The following is a 20,001-nucleotide window of genomic DNA, read 5'->3' on the forward strand; positions in this document are numbered from 1 at the left end:
CAAAAGTTTCTCCATGGCACCCAGGGCCACAGAATGGCTTGATATTTTTCCATATGCACAACGACAAGGTTCATACAGCTCTTGGGCTTGCGATGGGCCACGTTAGCCCATATTTCTACTTTCCAACTCGCACGGACCCTGCGAATGGATTAATTAGAGAAATTGACCTAAGTAACCACATCCAAATCCATAACCAACACAAGCTTAAAACTCAAACAATACAATACAATGGCCAAACAAAGATATGATAATTTTCAAAACAGCTACATGATAGAGCTGGCAAGGATGTCGGTTGAGAAGTTACAACGGCTTTTCTATCTAGGTATTACGAAAGCAATCATCACCACGTAAGTGAAGTGCTAAGCTCATATCTGAGGGATTAATAGTCACACGCTTACCATGGGACATTGCCAAAATGGTGTCTTGAAAGAGGGATAGAATCATATCCTCCATAGCTTGCTCCAATGCACCTAATGTCACTTCTTCCACCCTTGTTACATTGTCTAAGTACTCATCCATAATCTCTATCACAAGCCAAGAAAATGGGGCCTTAGGGATGATAAGTTGTGTACTATTTTGGTACTTGTGGATTTCACACAATGCACATGTGCCAGGTCTCCAACGAAGCTTCTCCTTGAGAGGTGGTGGTGGTGGTGGAGGCTAGGCAATGCGAGCCTAGGGGGCATTATTGTTGCGGTTCTTCTTGCACCTCTCATCACACTGGCTGGCCTCCTCTGCAGTTTGTGGACGATTATTTCTCTTCTTCATTGTCTTCCCTCTTGGTGCATGACTACTTTCACCTGCTGTCGCAAGAATTTTACGTTCACGAGTTGAGTCGGGTCAGCACCAGGCTACTCGCTGTGGGAAATGATGAGAGAAAGATGCACATCACAAGAGAATATAGCACAAAAGAACACCTTGTACACCTTGAACTGAATTACTTAAATGAACTAAAATTTGAATTAATGAAACTTGATTGCAATAGGCAACAAGTGCTCTTGAACCCGTCGAGACGATGAGCGGAACTGCAAATGCCAAACCTGTAGTATGGCCTCAATGCCCTTCCCTTGCTATTCTTGACCGCTTTCATAAGCACCAACTTAGCCTTCTTCTTTTAACAACTTCCCAAACTATGTTCACGTGACCAGGCCCTTAAGAACTTTTAAATATAAGAGGAAAAAAAAATTCAATTAAGCTATGCCTATCAAATCCCGAAGAGAGAGAGAGAGAGAGAGAGAGAGAGAGAGAGAGAGAGAGAGAGAGAGAGAGAGAGATCCCTTTCTTTTCGTCATTGTACCACCCTTTGTAGACCCCAAGATATTTTCACATTTTGTACCAAACTTGCGATAAATGGGGATCTACATGGGCATTCTAGAGGCATATGCATGTCTAACTAGCTGGATTATGATTGTGTTTAATCTATTTTTATCAGTTTAATTTTGCTTTGATAATATATGTCAGTACCATTTGAAAACTCGTTCGTAGTGAACGTTTTTCTAAACTGTGGCCATAGTACTACATTAGGCATCATGTCATTTTCGTGACTGATTTGGCGGATAAGAAGAGAGAGAGAGAGAGAGAGAGAGTGAAAGAGGGTTATCATCCTCTGTCGAGTCCAACTAGTGGGATATATAGAGAGAGAGGTATGCTATCTATAGTATCAAGGACAAAGCAAGGAATATCTCTCACTGGCATAGATCTTAGAGGTCCTTTATGATTGTCTGCACGACGTTAAAATCTCTCATCTATAGGGTTTGACTAAGGCACAGGGAGAGATTTGTTATCTGGAGCATAAAGGGGAGTGCGACAGGTTTTGAGTTCAAGATTAGTCGGAGTAGATCTTTAAAGTCATTAAGAATTGTCCTTACAACGTTAAAAATGTGAGTTTCCATGAGTGTGTGGAGGGACTTTACGAAAAACGATTCAAAACGTTTTTTTTAATCTTCTTTGATGCCATGTTGGATTCGTGGCAAATCTGTACAAGAAGAAAGGAAGAAAGGAGAGAGAGAGAGAGAGAGAGAGAGGACTTAAGTGCAATTGACTCTTGCATTTTGAGGTCTCGGGGATTTTAACCCTTTTTCAAAGCGGGAATGAGGTCTTAAAAGACCATTGAAAAACTAAAATAATTTTTCATGATGCTGGTAGGCAATTTTGAACCGGCATGCAGGAAACTGCCAGGGGCCGCGAGAGGAGATCCGCTAGCGGGGTGCGTGAGAAGAATCCGCCAGGAGGCAGTTGGGAAGGGGGTCGCCTTGTGTGGGCCGCGAGGGGGTTCGTTGTTTGCAGAGAGCTAAGCTTGGAGAGGACGCTGTGAGAGGGCGCCAGCCCATGAGGGGCCAAGAAGGGCTGCACTGGGTGTGCAGAGCATAGAGAGAGAGAGAGAGAGAGAGAGAGAGAGAGAGAGAGAGAGAGGCCGTTGTTAGTGGCGTGAGCAGGAGTTGCGAGAAGAGGGCAGGCAAGAGCCGCCAAGGGCGCGCGAGTGAGGAGGAGGAGGGAGCCCAAGTGGGGAACCCTCTGTGTGTGTACTCCTTGGGGAGACGAAGGCAATGCTGCAAGCGAGCCCAAGAGGAAGCTGGGTGCTGTAGAAGGCAATGCTGCAGGCGAGGGTAGTCATAGGGGCGCAAAAGACAGAGCGTTGCCATATTGAGAGGCCGCAAGCAATTGAGCGCTGGGATTCGAGCATGAGCAGTTGGAGAGGAGAGATGCCGCAAGGAGTCGAGAGCAGGGAGAGTCATGAGCAATAGCGCTGTGTGCGTGTGTGCTAGTTAGAGAGAGAGAAGAAGTTCTGTTAATGCTAGTGAGAGAAGGGGCATTCTCAATAGCGCTGAGTGTGTATGTAGGTCCTGTGAAGAATTTTAGAGAGAGAAAACGTGATCAGAGAGCCGAGAGAAAGAAGTGGGCACAGTTAATTACTTAGAGAGAGATACGGAAGCCACAAACAGTTTATGTGTAGAGGGAGAGCATCTGAGCGGGAGGAGTAGGTAGCCTGTGTGTTTGTAAGTTAAAGAGAGAGAGAGAGAGAGAGAGAGAGAGAGAGAGAGAGAGAGAGAGCGCGCTGCCTGTGTATATGTGCAGTTAGTAGGTCGCAAGGAGAGAGAAGATGTGTTAGTAAGCAAAAACGAAGAGAGAGAGCAGAATATGTTGCCAGAGCTAGAGAGAGAATAGGAGAGAGAGAAGGAAGAAATGTGGACTGCTTGTCTATGTAAGTGTGTGACTGTGTAGCGCTATAGTTAGACACAGAAAGAGAGTGTTTATGTTAGTGTGTTAGTGTGTGGGAGAGCAGGAATTAGAAAAAGAAAGACAGAGAAAGAGAGAGAAAGCATCATATTGAGAGATGGAGAGATACCACTTATGAACGCCATTGAAGTGAGAGAGAATAGAATGAGGCGGCATCACAAAACTGCGATTACACAACTCAGCGTGGAAAATTGTTTTAAAATGTGTCATTGGTCAGTAATATTGCTATAAATCAAAATGATAATATTTGTTCTTTTGATTATCTTAATATTACAAAATGGTAGGAAATCATGCAAAAAATTATCAGGTTAAAATATAAAAGCTAAAAAAATAAAAGAAAAGAAAAACTTTGAAATAGAGTCATTAGCGTGTATCGTATTCATAAACGAAATAGAAAAGTAGTTGTTTAATGAAAGTTAATCTACAAAGAGCTTGTCTGAAAATGAAATGCATGGCATATTTAAAAGCAATCTGGGAAATAAAAATCTCGACATTTATACATTGCAAAATCTTAATGGGAATTGACACAGTTCATTGTGATCTATTTGGCGTTTTAAGAGGAAAAGAAATGAATAAAGTCCATTAAGTGACTGAAGCATTGAAATAAACAGAGAACTCTAGAAAAACTTATTGTGAAATTATAATGTCTAGTGAGTTTGGAAGTTGGTAAAGTTAAACAGATAGATAAATTTGAACTTGTGCAAGCGTGTTTCCTTAGTATTTTGATGAAAAATCATATCGGAAAAAAATTGAATGGAGATCTGTGGTTAATTGGTTTAGATAAGAAAAAGTAAGATGTATAAGTTAGAGCTTAGGTTGAGATTGGATAGTTGGACTACGAAACTAGGAGGGCATACATTTTGGACTACGAAAATTTAGCAGATTCACTAAAATACGAACGCATAATCGATCAAAAATTAGTTAAAATGAGCTCAAAAGCCGCAAATATATGGCAAAATTAGTGCACGTCTAGGTAAGTTAGGGGACCGTTGGTTTAACTGAACGTTATTAAGAAGACTTGGAAGGCGACATTCATTTGGTTCATCTGTCGGGAACGAGCTAGCTGTTAAAGCTATGGGGCAACCCGATGCATATATTTTGCATGCTAGTACCTAGGGTTTGTTGGCCAATAAGGAAGAGACAAATATGTTTGTGTAGTAATGTTGGGAAAGGAAAGTCTTAAATAGACTTAGGGCCGGTTATCCCAGTGCATAGACTTTCCATTCTTATACCTTGGTCTTGATTACCTTGAGGTTACTAATAGAATATGTTAGTCGAGAGCCGTTGATTAGTTTATAGAAGCTGAGAGATTCAATCACTTGTTAGAGTTAGCATAAACAGAAAGAGAGGGAGATGAAGTTGGTGGAAGTAGACCTAAGTGTGTTAGAGGGATGCGTAGGAGATCCTAATGCACTTGAAGAAGAAAAGGATATTCAAGTAGAACTACTTAAACAACAAAAACTAGCTGATGAGGCTTTTGCTCAAATGCGACAAAAATTGATTAGCTTAAAGGTAGAGAATGAACAAGCTGTGATGAAGGCTAAACAAGATAAAGAGTCTTCCATGTTAGAATATGAATTATTTCAACAAGATATAATACGTTTTAACAAAGAAATATGAAAAACTTGTGAAATTTTAGATAAGGAGTCTAAATTGCATGTTGAGGAAGTGAAAACCATGAGTGGGTGCATAAATACAATGGGAGAGGAGCTTGATTAGAATAGGCAGCTTATATTTGGATGTCAAGTCCTTTCCAATGATGAGAGGCCACATGAGAGTGAGAAGCCTATTACTCCTGTAGTCAATAATGACTGTTGTATTGACAATATTAACAAATCAATAGATGTAATTTCTATTGACAACCCATGTTTACGAAGAGATGTATAAAGGGAGGAAAGAGATCTAGTAGATAATAATATAGCTACCTTGATAGAAATTGACAAAAGACAAGTCTTGTTAGAAGCATACCTTGATAAATTAAGAGCATTTACATGTGTGAGCAAATTTGTTTTGAAAGTCTATTACCTTATGAATTAAATGGTGTGTGTGATATGAGGAAGAGATATGTACTTCTATATTGGTGAAAGATAGTATAGGAAGTATTGTTTCTTGTGAGGAGAACATGTCTATGAATTACTTTGCACATGAGCACTACTTTGAGATTGAAATTGAATTAGGTTCTTCTACTTGAGAGACTAGACATGATTTTGACGAGTTAAATATAGAAAAAACTTTAATTTTGAATGAACTTGAGAGATTGAGAGAAAATCATACTTCACATGTTAGTGGGAATGGTGAGGAATGTAAAAGACATAGATATGAATTTCAATTAAATGCGGTCATTTTAGGGAATGAGACTAGAGAATATATTGCATATATGCAAGAGGGAGATGAAGCAAAGAGAGGGAAAAATAGTAGCATGCCTAGGAGACAAAATGTACAAACAAAGTTTCCAATAGAACCTAGAAAAGGCTGTATAGAAAACAAGGATAGCAAAATATATGAAAAGAGACAATTTGGGTATAAATATTATGGTGTAATAGGCCATATTGCAAAGTTTGGTGAAAAATTGATATTAGTAAACCAAATTACCTGAGCTCAATGATGAGGGAATTATAGGAGAGAGTGAGTAGTGACTGTTTGGTTTAGAAAATTGAAAAATAAAACAAAATATTTTATTCTTGTTTGTAATATGAAATAGCTTGCTCATTTTAATTGAGATATTCATAATATATTACGGAGATTTCATTTCATGTCATATGGAAAGCGAGTGTGAGTTCTAATGTACTGTCATTTATGAGTAGATATTTGGGCTACACTGAGCAGTCTTTGTTGTTCCTATTTTGATGTTTAGTGATTTTATGTGTGTGCAAGATGAATTAGAATCATGGAAATTGACTAAGTGGTTAAGTTAATTATCATGTGAGCAGATAAGTTAAGAAAGATTGTGAGTTTGAGGGAAAGTGAAAAGTGAGTAAAGAGTAGGAGTGAGTAAGTGTGACTTGAGTGGTGTGAGATAAGTTTTGTTGAGGAGAGGGTTCCTTGTTTATTCTTGCTCATATGCAAGTTATTTTCATTCATTTGTAGGAAGAATGATGAGTTTCAGTGAAATCCAAATTCAAACATATTTGGAAAAACTTTGGTGTTTGACCAATAGAATTTTAGCAAAATTTTCCATGAGAGTTGACCAATGAGAAAAATTCAATGAATAATTCTATGACAATTGAAATAGGTACTTTAGATTTAGCTGTAGATGCCATGTTTGGTGGAATCTGTGTTTTAAAATTGAAATGCATATGTTAGTGCAAGGAAAATGTGTGTTTAAGGATTAGAGAAGTGCATGCAGAGAGTGAGTTTAAAGTGTGGAAGCTAAAGGGTACGAGTTAAAGGATGTTAGCAAAGTTGAGAAGATGTTACTTGTTAGAGAAGTGAGAGATGTTTGTAGAAAATTTAGTAAGCCCAGAGATGTTTGAGAGTTAGAGATATTAAGAAGTTGAGAGATGATTGAGAAGTAGAGTGGAAAGCTAGAGAAGTGAGATGTTTGGGTGATGTTAGTGGAGAAAATAGTAAGGAGAGATGTGAGAGCTAGAGATATATTTTGAGATGTGATATTTGAGGGGAAGTTTCAAGATGTTAGTTTATCATTGTTCGTGGTGTCAATTTCAATGCAAGGGTTTATAAATTGCATTTGAATAAATGTTTGAAAGCAAATATAAAATCAAAACAAAATTAAAAAAACATATACATGATGTGAAGAATGTGAAATTAGAGAGGGTGTGGTCTATGCGTAGGAAACTATAGCTTTGTAATGGAAGTAGGTGTCTGTAGCACATATAGGCGTCTGTGACCTAGGATACGGTCTATGTGTACGACATTGTAGCTCCTTAGAATGTAGGTGACTGAACCACGTATAGATGCATGTAATCCGTTGCACTATTCTTGGAACTCTGAATGCTTCTTTATTTATTTTCAAATTTTTGTTTTTTAAAAAAACAATTACAAAAGAAAAACCAAACAAATAAAACAAAAAAAACCCATAAAAATTAGGTGTAGGCCGATAAATACATTCCTTTAGGGGGAGTGTAGTCTAATTTTTTGCAGAACCGAGCATTTTGTATGGAGAAGATACCTGTTACAAATTGGAGCTGATTGTCAAAGCTATATCTGGGGATGTAGTTTCTAAAGTGGAGCATTTTCAAGCAAATTAAATAGGTGGTTTACTTCTAAACTATAATAATCAAAATTTTCTTCTTCTTTTTTAGTTTTTATCATTTGTATGTATGTTGTAATAGATGTGTCAGTGACAGGTTAACACCACACTATTCATAGTCATATTAAATTTGTTAGCTTAGGGGGTTTATATATTCTTTTTAACTTCCCTTTATCTAAACTTAGCAATCACCGATTGGTGACCAAGCTATAGTGGCTGAGAGAAGTAGTTAAGGTGATTAATTAATAGGGTCACTTTAGCTAAACTAGTTCTGGGCAATATATTTATGCTCTTTATGGTGATCTAACGATCCCTTAGAAGTGATGTAGGTCTCTATGGTTGGAAGTATAGACCTTTAAACTCTAGTTAATGGGTGATATGCTAGTTAATTTACACTAGTGACGAGCCAAGGGGAGAATAAAACACAACTTTTATGTTATATGTTGTGTGACCATCGCCGTACAAGTTTGGTAGGCGGGTGGGTCCACTTTGTCTCTAGTGACAGAGCCACGAGCCGTAGCCATGCTTTGTATAGGGTGGAAGTGTAAGTGCTAATAATTCGTGCTCGGCGCAGCAGTGAGAGTGGAATGCATGAAAAAAAAAAATCAAGTCCGACGTGACTTGTAAAAATAAAAATATATATAAATACAAAGCAGAATGTATGAAAAAAATTAACAATTAAAAATCAAAATTCTTTAAAAATTTGGGAATTCAAAAGAAGGGAATATAAATTAAAGGCGACGACTTCCACTTATATATAAATGCTAAGATATTTTCTATAATATAGGGGTTAATTGGTTTACCTCTATAGAGCTCTAGCATCATGGAGGGGGGTTGTTCTTGTTATTAAACAGTAATAAATTTATTTTTCTTGCCTAGGGCGGTTTATAGTTATTCCATTAACTAGTCACCTTATTATTAATTTTAGTTGCTATTGGTGAGGATTAGGTATGTGATTTTTAAATCTTTATAAATGCTAGTTAGTGAGGGTATATATGTTTCCTGGGGTTAACATGTTTATATAACTATGTCTAGTGTTTATTAATTTGTCACCGAGTTATCACTGACTGACTGATTAACGGTTTTATTGTTGAAACAAATCTCGTTCTTGTTTTACCATAAGTAAGAATAAATAGACTACTGGTGTTAGTGTAATGTATTTCAGGCTTTATGCTCACGAGGACATTCGCTATTAAGGAGGGGAACCAGTTATTTCTTAAAGTGTAGCTGTAAAGCTGGAGAGTTGCAACAGTTACAGAAGTTCATTCAAGTGTAAAAGACATTTTTGTTCGTCGAGGACGACTTCACATTTCAGTAGGGGAGGAATGTAGACCCCAAGATATTTTCACATTTTGTATCAAACTTGGGATAAATCGGGATCTACAATATGGGCATTCTAGAGCATATGCATGTCTAGCTAGCTGCATTATTATTGTGTATAATCTATTTTTATCAGTTTAATTTTGCTTTGATAATATATGTCAGTACCATTTGAAAACACGTTCGTAGTGAACATTTTTCTAAATTGTGGCCATAGTACTAGATTAGGCATCATGTCATTTTTGTGACTGATTTGGCGGATAAGAAGAGAGAGAGAGTGAAAGAGGGTTATCATCCTCTATCGAGTCCAAGTGGGATATATAGAGAGAGAGGTATGCTATCTATAGTATCAAGGACAAAGAAAGGAATATCTCTCACTGGCATAGATCTTAGAGGTCCTTTATGATTGTCTGCACAACGTTAAAATCCCTCATCTATAGGGTTTGAGTAAGGCAGAGGGAGAGATTTTTTATCTGGAGCATAAAGGGGAGTTCGACAAGTTTTGAGTTCAAGATTAGTCGGAGTAGATCTTTAAAGTCATTAAGGATTGTCCTTGCAACGTTAAACACGTACGTGAGTTCCATGAGTGCGTGGAGGGACTTTATGAAAAACAATTCAAAAACATTTTTTTTAATCTTCTTTGATGCCATGTTGGATTCGTGGCAGGAAGAAGAGGATTTTAAAGTCGTAGGAAACTATCCCAAGAGACCTCAAAGATCTATCCGACGAGAGTTGAACTCAAGACCTGTTATTCAAGAGGGAAATGGCATAACCAATCTACCACACTTGGGTGATAGAAAAGTTATACCGTTTTCCTCTTTTTATTAACAAACACACACACACACACACACGAGAAGAAGAGGATTTTAACGTCGTATAGAGAGAGAGAGAGAGAGAGAGAGAGAGAGAGAGAGAGAGGACTTAAGTGCAATTGACTCTTGCATTTTGAGGTCTCGGGATTTTAACCCTTTTTCCAAGCGGGAATGAGGTCTTAAAAGACCATTGCAAAAATAAAATAATTTTCCATGATGCTCGTGGGGAATTTTGAACCGGCATGCAGGAAACTGCCAGGGGCCGCGAGAGGAGATCCGCTAGGGGGGTGCGTGAGAAGAGGCAGTTGGGAAGGGCGTCGCCTTGTGTGGGCCGCGAGGGGGTTCGTTGGTTGCAGAGAGCTAAGCTTGGAGAGGACGCTGTGAGAGGCGAGCCCATGAGGGGCCAAGAAGGGCTGCACTGGGTGTGCAGAGTATAGAGAGAGAGAGAGAGAGAGAGAGAGAGAGAGAGAGAGAGAGGCCGTCGTTAGTGGCGTGAGCAGGAGTTGTGAGAAGAGGGCAGGCAAGAGCCGCCAAGGGCGCGCGAGTGAGGAGGAGGAGGGAGCCCAAGTGGGGAACCCTCTGTGTGTGTACTCCTTGGGGAGACGAAGGCAATGCTGAAAGCGAGCCCAAGAGGAAGCCGGATGCTGTAGAAGGCAATGCTGCAGGCGAGGGTAGTCAGAGAGGCGCAAAAGAAAGAGGGTTGCCATAGTGAGAGGCCGCAAGCAATTGAGTGCAGGGATTCGAGCATGAGCAGTTGGAGAGGAGAGATGCCGCAAGGAGTCGAGAGCAGGGAGAGTCATGAGCAATAGCGATGTGTGTGTGTGCTAGTTAGAGAGAGAGAAGAAGTTCTGTTAATGCTAGTGAGAGAAGGGGAATTCTCAATAGCGCTGAGTGTGTATGTAGGTCCTGTGAAGAATTTTAGAGAGAGAAAACGTGATTAGATAGCCGAATGAAAGAAGTGGGCACAGTTAATTACTTAGAGAGAGATAGGGAAGCCACAAACAGTTTATGTGTAGAGGGAGAGCATCTGAGCGGGAGGAATAGGTAGCCTGTGTGTTTGTAAGTTAAAGAAAGAGAGAGAGAGAGAGAGAGAGAGAGAGAGAGAGAGAGCGCTGCTTGTGTATATGTGCAGTTAGTAGGTCGCAAGGGGAGAGAAGATGTGTTAGTAAGCAAAAACGAAGAGAGAGAAACAGAATATGTTGCCAGAGCTAGAGAGAGAATAGGAGAGAGAGAAGGAAGAAATGTTGACTGCTTGTCTATGTAAGTGTGTGACTGTGTAGCGCTATAGTTAGACAGAGAAAGAGAGTGTTTATGTTAGTGTGTTAGTGTGTGGGAGCGCAGGAATTAGAAAAAGAAAGACAGAGAAAGAGAGAGAGAAAGCATCATATTGAGAGATGGAGAGAGACTACTTCTGAACGCCATTGAAGTGAGAGAGAATAGAACGAGGCGGCATCACAAAACTGCGATCACACGAGTCAGCGTGGAAAATTGTTTTAAAAGTGTCATTGGTCAGTAATATTGCTATAAATCAAAATGATAATATTTGTTCTTTTGATTATTTTAATATTACAAAATGGTAGGAAATCATGCAAAAAATTATCAGGTTAAAATATAAAAGCTAAAAAAGTAAAAGAAAAGAAAAACTTTGAAATAGAGTCATTAGCGTGCATCGTATTCATAAACAAAATAGAAAAGTAGTTGTTTAATGAAAGTTAATTTGCAAAGAGCTTGTCTGAAAATGAAATGCATGGCATATTCAAAAGCAATCTGGGAAAAAAAATCTCGACATTTATACATTGCAAAATTTTAATGGGAATTGACACAGTTCATTGTGATCTATTTGGCGTTTTAAGAGGAAAAGAAATGAATAAAGTCCATTAAGTGACTGAAGCATTGAACTAAACAGAGAACTCTAGAAAAACTTGTTGTGAAATTATAATATCTAGTGAGTTTAAGTTGGTAAAGTCAAATAGATAGATAAAGTTGAACTTGTGCAAGCGTGTTTGCTTAGTATTTTGATGAAAAATCATATCAAAAAAGTTTTGAATGGAGATATGTCGTTAATTGGTTTATTGGTTTAGATAAGAAAAAGTAAGATCTATAAGTGAGAGCTTAGGTTGAGATTGGATAGCTAGACTACGAAACTAGGAGGTTATACATTTTGGACTATGAAAATTTAGCATATTAACTAAAATACAAACACATAATCGATCAAAAATTAGTTAAAATGAGCTCGAAAGCCGCAAATGTATGGCAAATTAGTGCACGTCTAGGTAAGTTAGGGGACCATTGGTTTAACTGAACATTATTAAGAAGACTTGGAAGGCGACGTTCACCCTTTATCGGCTTCTTGCTCTCCCTGTATTATTTTGACATGAAGCCTTCCTTTTTTCTGTTGCCGGCCACCCTTCTAATCCTTGGAGCACCACCCACCAACATATAAAACAGCTCTTGGCGTCCTGCTTTCGTATGTAGCGAGTCCTCTTGTTATGCTGCCTTTGGCCCTTCAAATGCTCATCACCTCCACCTCATGAAAGCATCACCCAAACACGTAACACCCTCTCACAAACTTCAACTCATAGCTAGCTTCCACTTTGGTTGCTTTTGGCACCCTGTAGCACTGCTCTCCTTTTGATATGGTGGCTCCTCAATCTGCAACAAGTTGTCCTCCTCGTAAGTGCCTCATGCAATCCCTTGAGCTGCACCTCTCGACCTCCCTCACCTTCGCTACAGACGGCTCTCGTCAACTTCCTCCTCTCCTTGGTCGCTCGTTGGCGGCTCTTCCTCCTGCTCCTCCGCTTATCCTTCAACCATCGTTGGCTTCACAATATTTGGCTATGTATATAGATTTCTTATGACACAAAGGCCATGCGATTGCCCTCCTTCTGGCTCGTGGATGGATCCTCTTCAGATGCCGCTCATTGCAGCTCGTATCTTCTCCTCAACAACTCCCCCCATGTTGCTCAACGACAGCTCCTTTACCCCCTTGCTTTTTCCTCTGACAACGGCTCCTCTTTTTTTGCAATCGACGCTACTCATTGCTTTTTTTTAACGGAAGCTCCCCTTTGTTTGCAGTCAACGCTACGCTTTTAGAAAAAAAAGGGCTCGCCTTATTTAACTTGATTAACAACATGCAGCCATTCACATTGGGCCCTCTTGTCACAAGCTCAAGTGCTTCCTTCGAATGCATGTTTAACCTCTCCGACATAAACTGAGATGATTTGCATCAAAGAAAGACCCTCCTTTCCCATCCGAAGAGAATGCCCTTCAAAAAATTTTAATGTTTTCCGTAAGAGAATCACTTTTAGCATAACATCCATCAAAGCTTTGTGTGCCTTCTGAATCGCACGGCAAGAGACATACATATCGGCCATGGCTTTGTTGAGCACAATCCCGCAATCACTGGTACTTCAAAACACCGCACAAAAACTGACATTATTTTGCCAAAAAAAACTAAAAGAAATCCTTTTTTGTGTGTCTTTCTCCCAAAGGATGCAAAGCATCACGACATCCACCCCCTCTGAACCTGAACAGCCTCCGGTTTGTGCCAACTTGTATTATATCCTCCAAGATCAAAAGGAAAACTCAAAAACTTATTGTCAGTGAAGTGTAACCATCCAAAATCCCATAAACTTGTTGCATCATTGTAAAACCTGTAAACCGATTGCCATCTTCTATAAGCATCTTGAACTCCACTGGGATCATATGATATGTAGATCAGCTGTGATGGGCAGGGTACATAACCCTGTCCTCCAGGATCAAATGGCATGATAAGATAATTTACAAACATGCTCATCATATCTTTGTAACATTCTATACAACGTACCACATGTATCACTGATCGGTAGAAGATCATCAAACTGAAGCAAATATGTAGTCACCTCAATGTCTGGTATAATTGGTACTGAATTGACATCACCCCCTCTGGCATGGGAGGTATTGGTATGCAACAAGAAACCATCTCTGTTTATGGCATACAAATTATTGGTTAGTACCTGAAAAGCTGTAGGTATGTCATCTCTTGTAAGCTTGAAATCCTCTAGAGCTTCATCAAGTATTTTCACGAGTTCACTATCATCTGCTTCTTTTTGTTGCTTTGAGTTACCTATGAAATGCAAAGCCTCGAACGTCCTTCCCATATGGAACAAAAAACTCTCTTAAAGCATCATCCATGTTAAGTATGAAGCCTGATTTACCCCTTGTAATTTCCTATATTAAACACACACATTTGTAAGGCCCCCGTTATGAGGAGAAGCCATGGTGTGTGAAGAAAAATCACTCACTCGAAATAAAAATCACTCGCCGAAAACCAAAATTTTCACACCCGATCTTTTCTCGGAAGATTATGGTCGGACTGGCGGTCGAAAAGTGGTCGAAAAATAAGCGGTTGGTTGGCCGGTTGCCGGTAGTCAATGGCTGATGGTCGGTGGTCAAAATCCGGTGTCCGGTGGCCAAATTAAATGGCCGGTGGCCGAATTCAAAAGCGGAATTGTCTTCTCAAGGGTAGCCACACATGGGCAGATTGGAGGGTCCGATTTGAACTTATCTACACAAGGGCGGCTACACATGGCTGCCTCTCATGAGAGAGGATAGCCCTTTTGGCCGATAAAAGGAGGCCATTTCTACACACATTTCACAGTTTGAAGTTGATGCAACAAGGTGGGTGTGAGGTGGTGAGAGTGAAGCAAGGCGGGAGCTCTATTATGGGTATAATCCCTTTGTAACCTACTTCTTGTTTGAAGTACTAAAGCCATTGAGTGGCTGCTTTCCCGTGGATGTAGCCCACATTGGGTGAACCACGTATATCGTCTGTACTCTCTCTCTCTCTCTCTCTCTCCTCTATAATCTCTTGTGTGTGAAAATTATCTCTCTCCATTAAGTAATCTACTCAATTATCTGTAAACTTGTAAACTCCATGTACCTTGATGTAAAAAGTATTAGCATGCATAGAGATCATCGTTTTGGTAAAACACTCTACATCCCTTTTACTCTCACCATCAAATATTGTTCAACTGCACCAGTACAAGATCTCGCATGCATCTCAAAGATGTCGTTAATCTTCCTAGTAAGAGCATCATCATAATAGATTGGGTTAACAAGAGCATTGTATGATTGCACAACACCTTCCTGCACCCCCTCTGAACTAAGACTAATCACTGAGTAATTTGTATACTTGGGTGCTTCAAGTTCACTTACCATCGATTGAAAGTCAAGATCACAGAATATGTATGCATCAAGTGTGAATCTAGCCCGTCATCCATATGCACCTGTATATGATTGTATTTATACACTTGTATGCGTCCATCTATAGATTCACCCAGCTCATCTAGCAACAGATCTAGACAGCTCCATTTATACACCTCCACCTGTGGAGCTTCATTTGGTACAAATAAGCCATGCAAAACTTCAACTTCATCAGATATCTCCTCTCGCATAGCCAAACCATGTTTGTAGCTTCAAATATCTGTTCTAGCACATCCAAGCCATCTGAATCCTCATGTATCTATAGACACTGTATATCGTCATTCTTATCCAATGGCATAATTGGATTTGTAGAATATAAATCCCAAGATTTACATAAACCATCTTTGCAATTCCTATATCAGTCAAACCATGTCTGTAGCTTCAATAGATATTTGTTCTAGCACATCCAAGACATCTAAATCCTCATGTATCTATAGACATTGTATATTGTCATTCTTATCTAATGGCATAATTGGATTTGTAGAATATGGAATCCCAAGTTTTACATAAACCATCTTGTAATTCCTTGATCATCTGCAATCTGCAATAACTTGTCATTTTCAAGCAAATACTCGTCTACAATAGCTTCAAGCTTAATTAGCTCGGATTTCTTTACAAATATTTACATAGGTAGGCACGTCAGCATTATCTCTATCTTCATCTAAATCCGTGCAAGTATTAATGATGAAAGTAGCTTCCAAGCGAGTAGGCTTTGAAAAACTTTCACCAGTGGTTTTAAGATGGAATTCATTATTTACCATGTTAGGTTACCTGAAGCATGATCCTCTAGTGCTAAATTTGATACTTGCAAAGCTCCATCTACTTTAGCTTTACTTCTTGCATGAATCTTCTCCCAAAATTCATCATAGCTGATTCTCTGTACTTGATCTCCATCACCTTTACTGAAAGTAACCTGCTTCTGTTGAGTCATCTTCCCTATTTCTAAGGCTATATGTCGATCACCCACTTGTACAACTGCTTCTTCAAATTTTACCGAGTTATCTGCATGCATACCAAAAAGCTTTTGTATTTGATCACATAGTTTTGGAGCTACTAACCGATCAAAGTCCTTGATCATATGCTTAGTTGGAATACCCATAAGCATGCAAGACATCCATCACTATCATAACTGTTGAATGTACCTCTTTTAGCATAAACCTTATCCAATGCTTTTTCCACTTTTGCTTGCTTCATCCAATCAAGAAAATCCTTGCAATAAATCTTCTTAGTTTGAACCAAATTGCTCATAAGTAACCTGATGCTACTGCTGTTGCTGCAAGAAATCATCAAATAGTTGCATCATGAGTCTATTTGCGATGACATCATCATCCTCTTTGCCAAAATTTCCCACATACATTGGCTTGTTTCGTGTCGGGTTCACCAAAATTTTGGGGGAATTTTACGTTCACTAGTTGAGCCGGGTCAGCATCAAGCTTCTCATTGTGAGAAACGGTGAGAGAAAGATGCACATCACAAGAGAATATAGCACAAAAGAACATCTTGTACATCTTGAACTGAATTACTTAAATGAACTAAAATCTTAATTAAAAAAAAACTTGATTGCAATAGGCAACAAGTGCTCTTGAACGCGCCAAGACAATGAGCGGAAGTGCGAATGCCAAATCTGGATGGCCTCAATGCCCTTCCCTTAATTCTTGACGGCTTTTATAAGCACCAACTTAGCCTTCTGCTTTTAACAGCTCACCGAACTCTATTCATGTTACCAGGCCCTTAAGAACTTTTAAATATAGAAGGAAAAAAAACTTCAATTAAGCTCTGCCTATCGAATCCCGATGAGAGAGAGAGAAAGAGCGAGAGAGATCCCTTTCTTTGGATCATTGTACCACCCTTTATTGGCCTCTTGCTCTTCTTGTATTATTTTGACAACCACTGCCACCCTTCTAATCCTTGTAGCATCGCCCACCAACGTGACCTACAGCTGTCGGCTTACTGCTTTCCTATGTAGCGAGTCCTCCTGTTACGCTATCTTTGGCCCTTCAACTTCTCGTCATCTCCACCTCATGATAGCATTGCCCAAACACGTAACACCCTCTCACAAACTTCAACTCACAGCTAGCTTCCACTTTGGTTGCTTTTGGCACCTTGTAGCACTGCTCTCCTTTTGATATGGCGGCCTCCTCAATATGTAACAAGTCATCCTCGTCTTAAGTGCCTCATGCAAGCCCTTGAGTTGGACCTCTCGACCTCCCTCTCCTTTGCTTGTAGATGGCTCTCATCAAATTCCTTCGCTCATCGGCCGCTTCTCTCAACTAGGCTTGTTGGTGGCTCTTCCTTATGCTCCTCAGCTTATCCTTCAACCATCGTCAGCTTCACAATGTTGGTGGCTTTGTATGCAGCTTTCTTATGACACAAAGGGCATGTGATTCTCCTCCTTCTGGCTCGTGGATGGCTCCTCTTGAGATGGCACTCATTGCAGCTCGTATCTTCTCCCCTTGCTACGTCTCGACGTTGCTACTCGCTTTTTTCTGACGGAGGCTCCCCTTTGTTTGCAATCGACGCTACATTTCTAAAAACAAAAGGACTCGCCTTATTTAACTTGATTAAAATAGCTTAGCCTTTCTCTATTATTAGCAACATGCGGCCATTCACACTGGGGCCCCTTGTTGCAAGCTCAAGTGCTTCATTCGATGCCTGTTTAACCTCTCGGACATAAATTGAGGTATTTCCATCAAAGAAGGACCCTCCTTTCCCATCTGAAGAGAATGCCCTTCGAAAACTTTTAATGTTTCCGTAAGAGCATCACTTTTAGAATAACATCCGTCAAGGCTTTGTGTGTCTTCTGAATCGAACAAGAGGAGACATAGGCCATGGCTTCGCTGAGGACAATCCTACAGTCACTGCTACTTCAAAACACAACACAAAAATTGACATTATTTTGCCAAAGAAAACTAAAAGAAATCATTTTTTTGGTGTTTTTCTCCCTTTAAACGCAAAGCATCACGACACCGCTGCTTCAACTGGGGATTGTTTGAGCTTCTTTGGACTCTTTTGGGGTGGCTTCTTGGGGCTCTTTTGCGTGGCCTTCTTGGCCTTTCCTCCTCCGCTCTCTATTTTGCTTCTTCTCTCTCCTTTGCAAGGCGGCTTGCCTCTTCCATCTTGCCCACCGTCTTTCTTTTTCCATCCTCCTCGCGTTGCAAGTCTTCTCATAGATTTCTTAAATCATGCTATTACAAACCTTCTCTATGAGATCAAGCACCTTCGCATCCATGAGTAGTTGTGAATCTGTGTTATGCCTCTGGTCTTGAAGTCTCTTGTACTTTGTATTGACTTATGTGCTCGAGATCTCAGCAATCTTGTCGTGTGGGTATCATCGCTCTTGGAGCATCTTGTAAGTTCTCTTTGCTTCTACAATCAGAGACTTCTCTTTCTCTTTGTAAAACTCTTGCATTCTTGCCCTCTACATATCTTGTTGAGCCCAATAAAATTTTTCTTTCTCTTGGCCCTTGCTCTCGGCCTTCAAGCACTCACCCTCTTTGTTTAGTTGTTGTAGCTGCCTGATGTTTGTTATCCATGACTTATATGCATGTAAGAGTAGACCGAGACTATCAAAGAACTGCTGAAGTTTGATGTTGTCCAAGTTTTTTGGGACGTTGTTGGTTTTGTGATTTTTTTTTTCCTGATTGCTGGTTTCCTGATTGTTGGTTTCTATTGATGGAAGGTGTGTGTGTGTGTGTGTGTGTGTGTGTGTGTGAGAGAGAGAGAGAGAGAGAGAGAGAGAGAGAGAGAGAGAGAGAGAGAGAGAGAACTCACAAACTTATAAAAGACTTTAAAAAGTCACTTTGATATTTATAGGATCCAATTTTTTGAAAAACTACAATTTATCATTGATATGCTCCGAAAAGTGGAAACTAAAATTTCTATTAGCCTACTCTTTGCCAATTTCTCCTCCATGTTGATGCTCTCTCGTGTGCATTTGACCCGTGGTATCCATGCCGATGCTCCGTCTCTCTCTCTCTCTCTCTCTCTCTCTCTCTAGACTTAACCATTCTCAGATTCCCCTACCCCTCTCTCTCCCCCTCTCTCTCACGAAATATGTATACAAATGCATCATCAAATGACAGGCCCAAATATTCATCTACGTGTCATGTCTATAAATGGGCTTCCGTCTCTCTCTCTCTCTCTCTCTCTCTCTCTCTCTCTCTCTCTCTCTCTCTCTCTCTCTCTCTCTCTCGGGGGTTCCATTGTTGCATAGTTCCAATGACCAATAAAATTATGAATGCAGAGGGATGAGCTACACGGCTAGGGCATGGAAACACTCACACAATTAGTGAGCTAATCATGGCAACACGAATGGTGACTCTCTGAGGTGAGCTTCTCGGCCTATGGAGGAGCTAAGCCACAATGATCGGCAATCTCCATATCCACTTCTCTTCACCTCTTATCAACCCTATCACACACACTAACGATTGCAAGACGCACACAACACTAATGCTATCATGCAACACACTAATCGCAAGCACACACACATAGATCTATCGAGCACCACACTCCAATCAAACATACATGCACACACAAGCAAGAGAGGGCAATCACACAAGGTAAAAGAGGGATTAACCACTAATTAGTTACGATCTAGCTAATCAAAGCATCATAGGCAATCACAAGAAGCGTGAGAGAGGCATAGTGAAAGAGAATTAAGCATTGATTAGTGTTAATCAAGTCACATGAGCAAGGAGAAGCTCAAGGACTCCATAGACACACATCTCAAGAGCTCTCACTAAAGAGTGCTCTCAACAAATGAGCTTGAGAACCCTAATTTCTTTTACACACTGTCTTATATACCTAGTTTAAATATGCAATGTCCGGGCATCCAAAGGCCTTTAGGGCTCCACCACTTACTGAATCTGCAACCTAGGCACAATAAACACATTAAAATATTACAATGTCTTGAAATAAAGTGGGAATTTACAATATATGACCATTTTGGGAAAATGTGGAAAATGTGTAACTCCAATCTTTATTGCTTCTTCATGTTGATCTGCGATGTGCATCCATACATCTTCAATTTTTTGCAGCTTCTGTTAACTGACATTGACTCAATCAACTCTCTCTCTCTCTCTCTCTCTCTCTCCATCTCTCTCTCTCTCTCTCTCCATCTCTCTCTCTCTCTCTCTCTCTCTATCCTATCAAAGGGAAGAACAAAAATTTAATGTAAAC

At 39.9% G+C, this 20,001-nt stretch overlaps 1 pseudogene; it reads right to left on the minus strand.

The window, feature by feature from the left end:
• Positions 1-318: 318 nt before the first annotated feature.
• Positions 319-17,939, minus strand: LOC147432852 (histone H3 pseudogene; annotated as a pseudogene).
• Positions 17,940-20,001: the final 2,062 nt, after the last annotated feature.

This window comes from Adiantum capillus-veneris, chromosome 20 (genome assembly GCF_014529385.1).
Source record: "Adiantum capillus-veneris isolate H3 chromosome 20, ASM1452938v2, whole genome shotgun sequence".
In the NCBI taxonomy this organism is placed as follows: domain Eukaryota; kingdom Viridiplantae; phylum Streptophyta; class Polypodiopsida; order Polypodiales; family Pteridaceae; genus Adiantum; species Adiantum capillus-veneris.